Below are 17,485 nucleotides of genomic sequence, written 5' to 3'. Positions count from 1 at the left end.
TTTTAAACAAATTTCTTGTTACAGCAAGATATGTAAACATTGAAACTCCAATAATATAATTCGTATGAAGCTGTTACATTTGGCACTTATTTAATTTATCTGATTACGTAAAGGTTTAAAAAATAAATTCCAGATGACAGCTGTCATATGCAAACTAAGTTTTATTGTAAGAGTTAAGCTTTTATACACAGATTATGTTATGTATTTTATTTAAGAAATAAATAAATAATAAGTTTAAACAAATTATTAAGGTGAACTTGTATATAGGCATATTTATTTACTTTAATAAAATATCCATCGCCATTGCCATAAAATTTTGTTGGACTCGAAAAAATAGGTGAGCGCTTTCTCCCAGCAATTTCTATTGCATCCCTCAGTAAAGCATAGTTACTACCCCCTTTGAGTTTCAAGAGCCATTAAAAAGACTAAGACCTAGATGCAGTACGCCCAGACGGTACAACCACCCCAATGTTGTAATACCTTGGCGTTGAGAGAGTAAGCTACCTGACACAGTTTATCAACTTCTCTTGGAATTCCTTCGTTATTCCCGAACAATAAAATATGAAAAAGATGATTCCACTACAAAAGCCTGGATAAATAGCTAGCGAAGATGAGTCATACCGACCGATATCACTCCTTTCGTCAGTAGCAAAGGCGTTGGATACCGTTTTTCCCCTCATTTTACTGAATGTATTCGCCTAGTCAGCCACAAGCATGGCTTCCGTAAGATCGCGCGTTCCGCAAAATATAAAGCACTACCAATGTGTTTAATGCCATAAACACCCATATAAATTACGAACTGTATCAACAAAGACCGCTTCATAAGATGATGCACGTGGCACTTGTACTGCTATAAGATTATTATCAACTCAACCATGGCCTACTAATCCAAAACATGCTAGGTTCACCCCTTCCCCCTTGTCTTAAACTATATATACCTCAAATTATCTGAATGGTCGGGAGCCGTCAGTTCAATTTAGAAATTAATCCTTTAAACCTATGAGGATTGAACGGGAGCCGCCACGATCTGATGTCCTATCGCACTTTTTTTAATTTCTACATATTAAAGCTGCTCCAATAGAAGGAATGAATAGTATTTTCTTTGCTAGCGACTGCACGATCATGGCATCAGGACCTGGCCGTACAATAAATGAACTCGTTTCTCAAATAAACAGCTATCTCTCCAGTATTTCTGGTTTCTTCAACTCGCCCGACCTGATATCATCTACGACCACACTGATAGACTTCACGTAGGTAGCATTACGCTACCCACTATCAGTCACTGAAAGATATTAGGGGTACCGTTCGGTAATACTTTCACCTTCAAGCCACATGTAAACGAAATTATATCTAAAGTACAAAGCCGCAACAAAATTTACAAGTCGCTTGCCGACAACACTTGGGAAAAAGTTAATGAACAGCTTATAAACCAATTGGCGGCCCGCTCATGAATTATACGTTGCCAGTCTGGTCACCTGGTCTCAAAAATATACACTGGAAAAGACTGTAGGTCTGTCAAAATGCTGCACTCAAAACTGCTGCACTCCTCAAACTTATGTACATATTGAAGCAAAAAAGCTCGAAATAAAATAGCCTGGCGATATACCGAGCAAATAGCTTTTATTAATTGTCACAAACCTTGACATTCCAGCAAATCAGTGCTTGATCTACCCCGCCTCAAATGTGGATAAGGAAACATACCTGTTAGCACTATGAAGAGATTCGGCACTTTCTAGGCAGCCTTTTGACCCAGGGAAACAAAATAAGGTTCTGAGGCAAGTCCATAAAGAGTCGACAAACACCTTTGTTAGGTCACTCCCGGTGAACTCTGTTATCAATTTACATTATTCAACCCTTCCAGAAGAAAAAGGAGACTATCAAGGGAACACGATTCACTATGGCTCAACTTCGTTCTGGATACTCTAAAAGATTTAACTCTTACTTATACAGAATCAACCCCGACATACCTAATATATGTCCTGCATTCGATTTATCCCCACATCTTCAAGCAGCAACTTCTCTGTGGTCCAATCCTGTTGGAGCTGCTAGTTTCCTTGAACTTCCGTTAGAGGAGTTTAATGGCAATCTGTGAGTGGTGGCACCTATTGAATGGGGCAAAGCACTGTTAACACAGCTACAACATTATGTTCACACTTATAAGAAGTATGTTAAAAATTATCGTATAAAGTATGTTAATAACATCAAATCCGAATGTTAACATAAATACTACAGAATTTCTAAACTGTGTGCTAAATTAAATTACCTAAGCTGCTAGGTGCCTGTTGTTATGGGTTTAAAAATGTTTCACTAACATCTGTTACATAACCTAAAGGATTCTTTACGCTTTATGATGAAAAAAGATATTCAGACTACTGTTCTACATAACAAAACAAAGCAAATATTGATGTAACACAAGCTCAGCAGCTTCATTATTTAGAAAAAAAAATAAAAATTATATATAATGTAGTTTTGAAATCAGAGTTAAGTTTATATCTAGGGCAAGTGCGAGTAGGATTATAAGCCATATTTTACGCTGGCAGTATAAGTGACGTGGTTAATCTCACATTTTTACGATTGATATATTATAAAAAAGTTTACCCGCAGCTTACAGCTTTCCCGGAAATTGGTTTGCATACATTCAATAAATGAGCGACGGCTGCCCTCTTCTCTCTCCATGCCATTCTCGTCTACTTTATCCTCCAAGTTTCGTATTATTCTTGTCCATCTCTTTTTCCATTTATCTACCTCCCACTACCACTCACCCTCTCACTATCATTCCTACTCCCATTGCAACCATACAGGAACCAGAAATAGGTGGCTACCGGAAATGATACTGATAGATACTTTTTCCAACTTGACACGTTTGTAGTCATTTGCCGGCTATAGCTACGGTATGTTCTAGTAAAAAGCACCATTAAAGTACTTATCCCGTAGTTTCATGAGGAACTTGGGGTCGCCAGAGACTCGCCTTTTAAATATGATAAATGTGTGTCTGGAACAGGATTTGCCTTGCGTAGGTGATGTTGAAATTGGCCAGCGGAAGCCATGAATTGCGCTTATCAACTTCTTGAATCCCTTTGCCAACTCATCGACTTTTTCATCACCTTCTTTCCATTTGTGACCGAGAACGCAGTGAAGATGTTAGTCCAGCCAGAGTGCGGTCTCTCCAATTTGGATTCCAGGATACTTCTTAGTGAATTCCGAATCATTTTGTTCGTTCGCCCTATATTAGATGGCGCTAGTTTGTTAAGGCCATTAAGCTGTGCCGAGGCCTTGCGCCTTGTTGTTGATGCTAGCGTTACATTTTTGGCCACTAGGTCTGCAGGCGGAATATGCAGAATGCCATGCAATGCTGCTGTCGAAGTAGTTTTTAGAGCTTCCGTTATATTAACTATTGATAATCTTCATATCCCTTAAGTTTTTTTGATATACGTGCTTTTTTGTGTTGATAGCCACCAAACTAGAACCCCATAGTAAAGAACAATTGCCGTAAATACGAAACGACAGAGTCTGGTAAGAGTACTTCTCAGCATTCTGTTGCATGCATGCAGTCCCACGGAGGCTTCTTCGCTCTCTCTTCCATAAGGAGTTTCTGCCATAGCTTACTAACTATGTAGTATAATTTCCTAAATATTGTGCTGTATTTTTCTTGCATATTTAGCACTCAAAATTAAGGCTTAGTCCATTAAGAGACGTTATATTTCCAAGAACGTCATCTGCATACCTCGTGAGTTTGACTGGTCATCTATTGGACGGTCCAAGTAATTATTTGATGACAGCGTTGATGATAAAACCTACCGTGCGGCGTTCCTCTGCTTACCGATTTTGTGGCCTCGCATAAGCCCCATTACGATGTGATCGTTCTGCAGCTTAGCATGGAGCCCAGTGGGTACTCAAGACTTGGTGGTGCACAAATTACTTGAAGTGATTTTATTAAAGTTGACAAATATTTTTAGAATGTCTGTTTCCATATACAACTTATAGCTTTAACTTGTTTCAGTAAAACGTTCAGCAATATTTTTACACAGGGCTGCATGTCAAGTGCATTTTATTTACATACAAAGCTCTACTATCCTAAACTTTCCAGCTCATCTACAAATTTATTGTTGCATAATGCAAGTGGGACATTTTAAAATTATCACACATAAAAACTTGCACTTAAACATAAAATTAAATAAGTTGAAGTATAACATTTTACAGGGGTTACCCAGACAACAAGCCTCTATATCTAATAGACAAGGTATTTGACATTTTAACGTGCGCATTATTCAAATAATAGTTTACACTTCGGCTGTTATTACAAGTGTAAATGGGCCATCAAAATTTGTAAGAAAGGAAGAGAGAGCGAGAGACAAATGTGCCGTTGTGAAGTTATTTCGGCGAGAGAAAGTAAATATGGAGCGACAAAACTACAAATTAGCATGTCAGCAAATGTGATAGAGAATCCTTGCTCAGCATCTTTTTTGAGATGCTGACAGCTCTTTAATATATATGGGAGAAGGGCTACAAAATCTCACACGTTATTCTTGCTCCACGCATTTTGCAAACTCTCGCTCTCTCTCATTCTTGGCCACTGAGAGCTTTACTAAGCCAACTCAGTTAACAAGCAAACGTAAGTTTATCAGCTACAGCTCCTCATTTCTTTCTGATGCTTACACTCCAGCCAAAAACGAACATATTTTAAAATGGCTTAAGAAGAACCTCAACAAGAAACTCATTAAATTTGCGGCAGCACTGAAATAAAGCAAAACAAAAGCGATGTGATGTCAGCAACAATCACAGCTGGAGCATCAAATACTCGTTTGAACAGTATTTGGAACAATAAAATTTTGCTAGTCCAACTGCTGGTGATGCTGTGCCTGTCAGCCTGCTGCTTTTTGTTGGCGTACAAACAGCTGCTTATGCCATCGTATGAGTATAAGAAATTTGGCACACCGACTGGACTCGCAATCAACGCGATTCAACTCAATTCGATTCGACGGCTGGGATTTACTATGAACTATGAACGATGGCGCTGATGATGATGATGACGACGACAACGACGATGAAGCCGACGAAGTGTTTGTGAAAAAATACGCCTCAGTCTTTGGTATCATCTGGCGCCGCATTGATACTCAACTTCGGCCGGTCGGTAATGCATTAAATATGTTTGATGTAACTTTTTTACGTAAATGTGTGTAGAGAGGAGGAGTGTGCGAAATATTTGTTTAATGCGTTGACATTAAGGTGTTGTTATGGTGATTGATGTGTAAATCGTTTTATTAGTAAAAGGAAATGTAAATGTAAATAAACAAATAAGCGTAATGTTTCATTTATTTGTGTGGTTGTGTGGTTTTGAGGAAAATGGAATTCTGAGAAATTTGATGCGTAAATAAGTATGTAGATATGTGCACTTAAGCTACTTTACAAAAACACGTTTTCAAGTGAAAACTTTTCTAGAATTAAAAAGTGTTTGATGTTCGTGTGTCACTAAGAACTTTATTAACTAAAATATTACTAATGCCTGGACCTCGACTCACACGTAGAAATATGCATACAGGCTTTTGTGTTAATATTTTCTTCTATACCCTTAAACTTATGAGTCAAAAATGAGACGAAATATGGCAAAACCTCGACCTACAGAAATATTATAATTGAGGAGTCCTCTATGATATCGATATGATGAGATATTTGCGTAAAATCCCAAAAGTGTTCTTTGAACTTAACGTCTTCGGAATATTCTGTCTTGGCACATACATATTTCTTTGTTATATTGGCGCGGAGGTTAGTTCTTTTATTCGTGCTGGAAGAATTTACACCTCAAACATTTTTTAAGCGCTCCCAATTTAAGAACCCGAAACTGATCTAAAAATGGGAGTATTTTGAACCTTACAACATGATCATGTATGTTGGTGTTTCGAGCCTTGGTATGTCTTCGATTACCGCTGATATCAGTATGCCACAGCTTTAAGGGTTTCCATTGCAAATATCCTATTTGACTCCGAAAGGAAACATAAAACCGGGGGCTGAATGAACAATTTTTTATGTGTCTGATCGGACTCTTATTTCTTTCCGGCTAACTTAAACTGCCGTTTGCGCAATGCGCAAGATTTATAATTTTAATATTTAAGAATGCAATGTATTTGAATTGGGCAAAAACGCCTTCTGATAACGTAATGGTAATAATTCGGAAAAGTTGGAAAGGGTTTGCGGATGAAAAATGGCTTGTCATATTTTGAGATTAATGCATGCCCCACGGCGAAAAATTTACTTGGTGAAGGTGTGGGTTGGTGTGTGCTCAGAATTCATTTAAAAAGTAGTAAATTATTTTTCCGAAGAGGAAAAGATTTCGCAAGCAGTTTCTTACTTCTATTCATTGAGTCGTAAAATACAACAGTGACCAATATAACAGGTGCAAAAACTTAATAGACTCCTTGCTGAAGTGACTTTGGCCTTTTTTCCTCATAATGGTTCATTAAATTAGTGGTTAGATGATTTGGTGATTATTAATTAGAAGTACGCTACGTTATTTTGTTTTGAAGGCAACCATGTAATACCGAGGAGGCTCCTGAGTTCAACTCCTGGGCAAAGTAACATCAAAAATTTTGAAAAGAGTTTTTTTAATTAGAGAAAAAATTCTAACCGTGCTCGCCCCTCGTAGGTCATTGGCAAACATTCCGCGTGTTTTTCTTCCATGAAAAGCTTCTCAGTGAAAATGTATCCGTCTTGCAGATGCCCTTCGGAGTCGGCACAAAACATGAAGAAATGTCCCGTTCAGCCAACTTGTAGGGAAAATTAAAATTAGCACGACGCAAACTGGAAGTGAAGCACGGCTTTATATCGCTTCGGAAGGTATCGCGCCCTGCATTTTTTTTATGTGATACAAGGCTAGAAGAATTCAAAACACAAAGTTCCCCAAGTTTATTATGCAACTCGTAATATGTTGGACAATATTATAAGTAATATCATAAGAACTGTACTTAGCAGATGTCAAAATGCATTCATCTTTGAAAGATAAATTGAAGGAATTTGCCTCTCAGGTCGCTTGAGAAAGTGTTCAAAACAAACGACGAGTATTTAGGAAAGTGTTCTTATATCCACACGCTAAAATTAAATATCACGCATTGGCTAACTTGCCATGCTAGAATTTGTGGGGGATTTTGCAAATAAATATAACCTTAAACGTGCTAACAGATTTAGAGTGATATACATTAGTAATAAAGTTAAGTATCGTAAATATATTGCCAATTTTGTGGTAGGTAGAACTTTAAGCAACGTTTTTGAAAACAATGGGAGTGGTCGTTGCCAATGTTTCCTCAGATCCAAATATAAAAGTAAGAAACATAATTCTGAAATATCAGTATAATTTTGTTATATATCGAAAGGTTGTCAAATTTTCGTTGCCGGTAGAGTTTGAAAAAAAAATTTGTTTTAAGTGGTCGGTGACCGATGTTGTTAAGTTAGCAAGGTGTATATATGATAACAAGGAAAAACTCAATACCAAACTCTAAATGCCTTTTGAAGTACGTCGTGAAAAAATTTTAAATTTTTCTCCACTAAATGTAGGCTATGCATTGTCCATTTTCCAAAATTTTACCAATTTTTTTAGTCATAAAGTCAACGCCCACATCAACTTTCATCACTTTATTTGTCTTTGGCAATTAATAATCGCTTTTCTTATTTTTCGAAGTTTTGATACCGATTTTTTTAAACTGGACCAAGCCAAACTAATTTTGCAAGAATCATGAGCTCATACGGCACCTGAGGACTCAACCGTATGTTGAAGAAAAACACAAAAAAGGTCCTCATTGAAAAAGGCGTCGGACCTCTATGCCAGGAACCCCGTTCTGAAAGATAAGTGCCCTAAACTCTAGCTCAATTTCGATCTCAACACTGTGATAGGTTAAACTTTTACCTATACAGAATCAACCCTGACATATATAATGCTTGAAACGTGTCCCCACATAACACTGACAATCTTTTCAATTGCATTGTGGAACTAACGCCTCTAACACTATTCTCACTCCGGTTCACCCCTGTTGAAAATGCAAGTTTGCTTGGGCTCCCGTTATTTTGATGAAAATTTGTGAGTGGTCGCACCTATTGGATGGGATGAAGCACTGCTACAACAACAACAACATAAAAATTTTTTTTTGTTTTTTTTTTTTTAATTAACTATTGAATGCAGCTGTAATTCTCAACTATTTCGTGAAATATTTTAAAGACATTGTTTTTTATTTTTTTCCCAAATATGGGGTTTTCATAGCTCAACACGCAGACAATACGTCAGAACTCAAGTGATCGCCCCCAGTAAATAATTATGGTGCTTAGCATCCTCTGTTCTTCTTCAAGAACACACAAATAAAATAACATACAGTCCAGTAAAATAAAAAAATATATATATGAAATTATAAAAAGTTATTCGCCTTCGGAATAGCAAAGGCTTAGATTATTCTCAAGAAACAGTGCCGTATAATCAGAAATTGGTTTGACAAAGATTCTGAATCCATTTCTGTCAATAAAAGTTTAGCAGAAAAACCATTATCTGCTTTGCTTGAATTTCCAAAGCTGAGTTTAAGATTTTCCATCTCAATCAACATTGAACTTTCTTTTTTATTTCCAATTCTATTTTTAAAAAGTATTCAAATATTCAAAGAAATCAATAATGACATATGTACATTCAGTCAACGCTTTCTTGGAACTCTTGACCTAGCCGATTTCCAACAATTTTTATTTACGTTTAAATGTCAGAGTCGATATAACCTTTTTTTGCAACACAAGGACATTGTACCTGCCGGCGTGTATGTGAGGGTATCACGTTTGTAGTTTACATATGTATCTATGTATAATTTTCAACAGAATTTATTTTGCATTTTTCATTCATTTCCCATTTTCTGTCAATGCATTTACTACTTTTGAGTTTTCTTTTCATTTGTTTTCGCTTTTGCGCAATTCCCTTACTTATAAAACTAACGACAATGTCATACAATCTTTGCATAGCTACTGGTATTATTCACTAGTTTCACATCTGACTACCCTGCAAAAATCGTTGGACCATGTGGTCCACTGGAGTACTTACCATTCTACTCCACTGTAATGCAGCAATGGACCAACTCATGTTTCTACACGAACATGTTGTAAGCCGATCATTGCTCGTTTTTAACGATTGTAATCACTACACGATGTTTATTGGACTGTGGGTACTCCATGGATTACTCTGATGTAATGCGAAGCTGGAGTATATGGTCCGGTCCTAGGACATCGCAATGTTAATTGGACCACATTTTTTGTATGAATTGTGGTTAATTTTGGAGCACTCGCTTGGTCGATAGCGAGTACTCCATACATGCATGCATGGAGTACTCGCGATTTTTGCAGGGTACTTTCAACTCCACATATACATACATACGTATGTACATTCCAACTTTTATCGCATGTATCGAATTGTTTGCGTTATATGTGTGTAAGTAAGCCATTGGCATGCTAAGTAGTTTCTTTGTGAATTCTTTCGTAATTGCGCCTCGAGCAAATACAATTGCATACATATATATGTATTTGTGTTAGTTTTGCACTTTCTAACTGCATTTTGTATTTTATTGTGTATTCTCTTTTTTGCAAGTTCATTTGCCTTTTTTACTTACCTGCTTAAATCAGGTCAAAATCTTTGTCTGAGCAACAGTTCTCGCTCTGATGAGTTTCTACTTATAAAACTGCCAATTAAATTAAAGTTCATGGCAAATTCAATGAATAACTTCGCTTTAGTAAAAATGTATGTATGTTCTTTGATATAAATTAAACATATGTGTTCAATTATTAGTAGCTTTTATAGTTCATGTATTTTTAATGTACATTAAACTTTTCCATCATTCTTTATCAAGAACAGGAATTTCTTCTAATTGACATTCCACCTCATAGGACGGCGGTAGGATTTTGGTGGCAAGGAATAGTCAATTCCTTTAATAGAGAGTGGTATGCGTACCGTGCCTATTGTATGATTTTCAGGGGGGGGGGGGGGGGGGGGGGGGGGGGGTATATTCGACTGTATTCCAAAGTAGCCTCCCCGATACCTTGCCGCATCGAAAAGTTTCGAAGGTTTGACCACAGCAGGGGGCGCGGCTGTTGGTCTCAGTTTAATATAAGATCGCCGATTACACCTTGTCGGGCAGGCAGTAGCACGACTAAGATAAAAAAATTAACATATTAAGATCTGTGTCGGGTACCGGGAGCTAAAATAGCGAAGAGTCAATGAGCTCCATGATGGAACGGAAGCCTAGAATCAGAGTGGAAAAAAGCTCTTTCTCAGCACCGTACAACGCTTGAAAGTGGTGGTCCGCCGAACAGAACTTGGGTGTGAGTGCTTTTAAAGGGCCCGTGAGACAGTAGAAGTGGGTCAAAGGCAGTTCCAGAGTTTTGCAGAAAGAAACCTTCAATCAGCAGAATAAAGGGCCAACACTCAGCTGAAGCCGACGAGCCAACTTTCCAGAGGCAAAAAGGACCCATTCCCAGGGCCGCAAAGCATGACAGCCATAAAAATAGAACAAGTGGGTAGTAAAAAGTGGCGATTTCCAAACAACCAATGTAAAAGGGGAAGATAACTCAAAGTAAAGTAACGCCAAGAATTCGGCTTTCACTGAGAGGCCTAAAGAAAATTAGTGATGTTGCAAAGCAGTGACTGACTGGTTGGTGCTGGATGATCGGAGCAATACTATCGGATTTTCAGTATATACAGATTTTCCACGGAGGTGGAAATTTGTGTAGAGGGAGCATTAACCTTAGCTCAAGATGATCCTTGATTCGGCGGGTTGATACAATTGTGTAAAGATGATAGCGTGTGACAAAATATCGAGCTTGTGATGGCTATATCAAGTGGTTCCAAATTTACAAAGTTCGAAGTTAGCACTTCCTACATCTGCTACTGACGAGACCTAATTTATAAGCATATTCTTTCTAAGCCTAATTTCTTAAAACTGTTGCCCGTGCTTCTGTCTACCCCTTTCCTGCTTGATGGAACATATGCAACTTCTCAATTCATTGAGTGCTCGCCCCTTCTTTACCAACTCATCGGTATTTCCTTTAACGTATATCCCTTTATATCCGGGAGCCCAATATTGCTGTATGGTTCGGCCTGAAGAAGTTTCTCTGATACTTATTTGTATCGAGGACACTTATTAATGAAGGCTGTGTGAGATTATTGCTTTAATCGTCGCCTGACATAAGAAATATATATTTATATATTGACACGACTGCAGCTTAAGCATGCTCAAATATAGGTTTAGTCCAATTATGGACCTTAAATTTCATATAAATTAATAATAGATCGGTTTTTAACGCTTTGGAAGTTAACGCGTCTCCACATACTCAGACATGCACATCCGGAAGTACCTGATTCATCGGGGAGCTGATTGTTGTAAGGCATCTATAACTTATGCAAAGTCATCTTTAAATGCCGTGAACTAGACTGGTCCTCTGCAGAATCGCCTAAGCTTTTGGCTGATGAGCAGCGTCTACAGCATTGGCAATAATACCCCATACAGCGGTTTGCCTTTATTTACAGATGATTTTGTGGACTCGAATTTACTCCATTGGGACGGAATCATTCTGCAGCTTAGCATGGGGAAATCCAATTTGTTAAAGGCGGATGTATTTTAATCGAGTTGAGACTGTCAATGATTGCTTGGCTAAGCTCAGAAAACACTCAATGCATGTATCTGGTATTCCACGACTTTCTCTATACTTACGACTATCCTATGCAATGCAGTATCGACTGACCTTCTTTCGGTGTAAGCATGTTCTACCGTAGAGAATAATGCTATTACACATCAAAAATAAATAAAAGTGTTTGTTTATTCTCAATAGAATGTAATTTATTTAAAAAGTACTTTATATAGAGTCAGATTATGTATAACGTTGTGACGCTTTGCGTCGCAATCCCAAATGACATCCACCACTATATAATATCACAAATTTCATAAAGGCATCCAGGTTTATTGTTAATCACTGCAGTGAATGAATGCTCTAAAATCACCAGAAGGCAGTGGCCAGTCAAAATATCCGTCATAACTCTACAGTCCTCTCTTTTTAATGATAGAAGCAACTTTGTTAGTCGAAGGTTGTAAGACCTACACATAATCTTCGACACTTTACAGCCCCGCGCTTGAACCCACGTCTTTCCCGCTGGGTCGATCATGTGCACCTCTCGCCTTCTCTTAATCTCGCACAGTCTAATTGGGACGTCTGCGGAGCAAGCTTCAAGGGACGCGCTCCTTTTAGCTAGTTCATCTGCTTTTTCATTCCATCTATTCCAACACAGATGTATGCTTCCCCCTGTCCCTGTGATTCTCTCCAGAGACTGCTTACACTCTAACACGATTTACATGCTGTGCTATGCGAGATTTTTGCCTTAATTGCTGCTTGACTATCAATATAAAAATTAATACGGTTGCAGCTTAAGCTTTTCTCTTCCAGTGTTCATAATTAATTGCGTAAATTTTTAAAATTCCACCAAAAATTATCTTCACTTGAAGTATTCAAAAAATATGAACAATTAATATAATTAAACTATTAGTTAACATATTTGATTAAAACGACAATTATTAAAATTAAATTAAATTCCCTCTTTTACCACATAAATAAACTTGTTTTTAACCAACGCGCATATTTGCATACTTTCGTAAAGCAAAAATTCCATAAAATTTAGTATCACTTATTTCTAAGCTCCCACTAAAACTGCTGCTAAATTGTTATTATTTCAATTAGCAAATTGCTGGAGAATTAAAAAAAAAAAATAATTATATGAAAACATGCAATTAACAGGAGCTTAAAAATATTATATATTATAAGCACATCACTGCTGACATAGTGAGCTATTTTGCATAAACACACACCCTTTGAATAAGCAAAAAAAAATTCCTAGAATGCAAATTTTTGTGAAAACATTTGCACATTTGACATGCAAATTCGCACGCTGGAGGACAAATATGACCGTTTATATTTAAAGTAAACAAATAGAAGGGTACACCACTGCGTATGAGTGACCTCCAAAAAAGTGGAAAAATTATGTTATAAATAAATGAACTTATGACATAAATGCAGAAAAGTGTGCATAAAAGACGATGAGAAGCGTAAAATGAGTAGCGTAGTAAAACATTTAACGTTGTATTTGAGAAGTTAACAAGCGTGTCGCTATTCATAAAAAACTATGTGCCTGAGTGCTGGAAAATGGCTTCCTACAATTAAATAGAAACACAAAGTCAAATATTTAATTTGAACACAGACCGAAACACTAAAGGACATGCGTTTTTATGACAGTTAAATGCTCTCTACTACGTGAAAATTAAAATCTGATTATTTGAATACCATTTTGTACTAACTACGCATACTTTTATGCACAGAGTTGGGCAATAAGGATTACAATTAACTTTTTAGTACTAAAAATTTTGACACAATTTCAAATATATATGCAATAAAAAATGGCTATAAGGCAATCGTGACTATAAGCTGCCAAAAATTTTAGGAAAAAGATTCGCTTTGTAGCCCTAAAATGCCGAATACTTCGATTCTAATCGAAAGAAAATTTCTATGATACGTTCTTACATCGGCAGCTGAGTGAAAACCATTCAACCTCGGATACTAGTACTGATACGTGCTGGTAGTACAGTGCTCCGCCTACCATACCAAAGATCCTGGGTTCAAATCCCAGGCAGGGAACGATCAAAATTTAGAAACAAATTTTTCTAAGCGGCCCCTTAGCTAAGAAATTGAATTTGAAGGAATTTCTGAAATAGAGAGATCTCAAAAAAAAAACCACACTCAGGAAAGGAGTTTCTACGAAAAATTTGTGATATATGTATTGCGATGACGAGAATGGGGAATCTCCACTCAGCCGTCGATTTGCAAATATTGTTCAGTGATTCCATAAAATTAAAAGCTATCATACATATTTAAGGTGTAAACATCATTGCTCGCAGAATGGAGGAATGTAGAATGTCAGTGTAGTGTAAGGCTACACTCAGAGAAAAAATCGTTCTAAAATGAACGAAACAAGTTCAAAATTAAAAACATTCGTTGACAAAAGTCTGTTAAGTACGTTTTTTCTTAACTCGTGACCGATGGGCTTGTTTTAAGAACAGTTTTTCTAAGCACACCATTCGTATTTTATGACCACTTTGGTATCGATGTGTGAACCTTATGTGCTCATTTCAAGCGCTACTTGGGCTAGATTTAATATTTCTTGTTCTCACGCTTCGAGAACGATTTGTGGTCGATTTAACAGTTTTCGGTCTCAATTCAAGAACGGCTTTTGTTGATCATTGGTAGGAGTGGGAATGTAACATTTATTTTTTTTTTTTTATTAATAAATAATTAAATTAATAAATATTATTAACAAAAAATATTAATAACAAAAAGAAGGCAATTGGGAAAAACTTTACAACAACTAAGGCATGACGTAGCTGAATGCGTTTATAACCATTTCAACTATCGTAGGGGTGCGGGTTCGACTCCCACTCCCGGGAGAAAAGGCTTTGAAGAGATTTACAAGGAATAATCGAAACATCTGTCGCCTTGTCCGTCCTGATGTCACGTTGTTTAAATTTTTCCCAAATTACTAAATAAAAAATAAATAACCTTTAAAATTCCAAAAGGTTTGAAAAAAAGGCACAATATGCATATTTTCATATATTTCTCTTATTAAGAAATTCTTCTTATTTGATGATGCAATCTGAATATATAATAGAACATAAAAAAATTGTTTTAAAAGACTTCAGAGTTTCACGGTGATCGAACTCGCGCCACACGATCGCAACCGCAACACCACAGCCGCTGCGCCACTACAATTGCTTGATAGCTTGTGCCAAATGTTGTATTTACCATTGTAGTTCACACGAATTATACCGTTTCTTTTTTCTTGAACTTAATTTAAGTACATTGTTCTTAATTTAAGAACATTGTTCTCACTAATAGAACATTGTTTTCATATTTTAAGACCAGGCGTTCTCCATTTTCAAGAAAATTGTTGTCAGTTCAAGAACAAGGTTGTTGTTTTGAGAATAGGTCGTTCGTTTTTCAAGAACAAAAAAGTAAGAACATGAAAAGCTTGAATTTGGTCCGGTGGTGCTGGATTTTAGAACGGCTTTTTTCTCTGAGTGTAGGCGAGGGAGGCTAAGCTTTATCGGGGGCTAGCAAATGTAAGTGTGGCTAAGTGTACCCGCTATATACAGGAGTGGTGGTAGGAAAGGAAAAGGAATGAAGGAAGAAAGAAAATATGAAAACTTTAAACCAAGTGTTAATAAACCGATCATTATCGAAGAGTTTTTACCGTTTTATCGACGGTTTCGTAAATCACACGAATCTAAAAAAATTTTTGAAAAGGTCCTGCAATTTAAATCAGGTTTTTTTTTTTTTTTTTTTTTTTTTTTTTTGTGAGCGAATCGAAAAATTTAGTGTACGTGTAGTGATCAATTTTCATTTTTTTGAAACCATCGTTTGAACTGCTTTTAAATATGTCCCCTTTTTTAGCCTTCAATTGTCCCTGTATCCATGGAATTGCTTTTTTGCTTCTCATATCCCTCTGTTTCCTAGCTCTATAAGATAAATAAGGCGCTGTTGGTGTTCCAATGCTTGCCATCAAACTGTTTTGCAGAAATTCCCGATAATATGCTTTATCTGTCGCATGCTAAGTGTTAGTGTTATCCACACGGAACACAAATTTGAGGACCTTTATGCATTACGTCCACTGCAAACAAATCTGCTAAGTATCTTGGTTTTATTTGTCACATAACTTGAGTGGGGAACCATTGATTAGTGAGGCCACCGTTTATAATAAATAAAAAATTGTTTACTTCTTTTGTATTAAATTAGCGGGACATGCTCATGTTGCGTTATGAAATTTTATTGTTATTTATATTACAGGAAATTACAAAATTTTCACATGGCGATGGTTACTTACTCTTCTGAGTAATACGGTCTACTTCGTTGGGAAATTGGCATATAATTTACTCTTCGTTCGCCCGCAAGCGTAAATAGCTTCTTTACTTGTTCTAACCTAAGCATAAATATCTCAAAGATGCTTCTGCGGAAGGTCAAGGAAAAGGTTGATTACATCCCATAATTGTGAATGAAGAAATAAAATTGTGCCCACCCTTCTTTTTGAAAGTTTGAAACTGCGTTAGACTATGTTGACCGTGACCCAGAGTAAATGCGTTAGTACCTGTGATTAATGAACATGTATCTTAAGTATAAATGTGTTAGTGCTCGCGTCTAATGAACATGTATGTTAAGAGTAGATGTGTTAAGTACCTGCGCTTAATCATATATCTAATAAGCCCTAGCATTGGAATATGTTGTTCACAAAAAAAGGACATTCCAGCCTTAAAAATGATGTATAAGTAATTATTCATGACGATCGTAAATTTTGACCACGTTGACGACGTCGAAGTAGATATTACCAGCGAATGGACATTTTATTCATCATGTCTTGGAAAGATTGAATCACAGTCCCTTAATTGTGAAGCAGGTTTCGTTTTATTATAATTCCTGGTGCTCAGAACGGGTTGTTCACATAGCCTTATATGTACTTGTATTACATTTTTATAATTGTATCATGTACCTGATAAGCCCTAGCATTAGAACATGTTTTAGCGAGATATATGTGCTTGGTATAGAATAGTTATTGAATTAAAGGTGAAGTTGTCTTACAACCGGATGCCATTATGCTTACAATGGCAGGAGCTTCGATAGAATCCATATCAGACCAAGGCAAAAATTTGCACACTGGTCCAGCGAGTTCCAACTGATGAGTTTAGATCCTGATTGTTCAGCGTTGCTTGTTTTTGTAATATTTATGTCGATAAGACACATTCCTGCGATCAGCAGTGCTGCATCAAATGAGATAGTTTTTTCATATGAAATTCTTCTGCACGGCGAATCTGGTTGAGTTCGCTTTGTCATCACCTTTAATAAAGGCGAATCTATAAATCGTGATGGCAAGGCGGATTCAATCAATTTGCCATGCAGAAGAATGTCAAGTCAAAAGAAAATGTGCATTAATTTCGATTTGAACTGTGATATGTGTTCAATTTTTGAAAGGTAAAGGGGCTATTCATGGCTCAATTATATGGTTGGCTCATCTCATCAGCTGATTTTATTTTCGTCAATGCATGGTTGATGGGATTGTCAAAAGGAGATGGCCAAACTCAAAATGAAACCAACACATTTGCAACATTTTCTTACTACATACAAAAAACTGCTAAGTTTTATGTTTTCATTCCTTTACATTCGTTTCTGTACAGATGAGCCAACTATGGGTGCTATTCAACGGAGATTTATTATACTGTTTTCTCTTTCGTTCAAAATGGAATAATTAAAAGATAAAAAGCAAAAAAAACTCGAAAAATAACAAAACCACTTTACTGATCGAATAGGCACAGCCAAAATAACACCAAAACAGGCTCTGTTCTGAAAAATATCTGCCACAGAAAGCAATTGCCAATACAAAACCGAAAGAAAT

At 36.7% G+C, this 17,485-nt stretch overlaps 1 protein-coding gene across 2 annotated transcripts in view; it reads left to right on the top strand.

Annotated features, from left to right (window-relative positions):
- The first annotated feature begins 5,107 nt into the window (after positions 1–5,107).
- beat-Vc (beaten path Vc) overlaps positions 5,108–17,485 on the top strand; it is a 238,310-nt gene continuing 225,932 nt past the window's right edge. The window contains exon 1 of one of the 2 annotated variants that reach the window (XM_067763212.1): positions 5,108–5,375. The gene's annotated coding sequence lies outside the window, so the exon portion shown is untranslated. The remainder of the gene's footprint in view (positions 5,376–17,485) is intronic. The other variant, XM_067763213.1, reaches the window with a different exon arrangement.

The sequence above is a fragment of the Eurosta solidaginis genome, chromosome 1 (genome assembly GCF_040869045.1).
Source record: "Eurosta solidaginis isolate ZX-2024a chromosome 1, ASM4086904v1, whole genome shotgun sequence".
NCBI lineage: Eukaryota > Metazoa > Arthropoda > Insecta > Diptera > Tephritidae > Eurosta > Eurosta solidaginis.
This window is presented reverse-complemented; position numbering and strand designations above follow the sequence as displayed.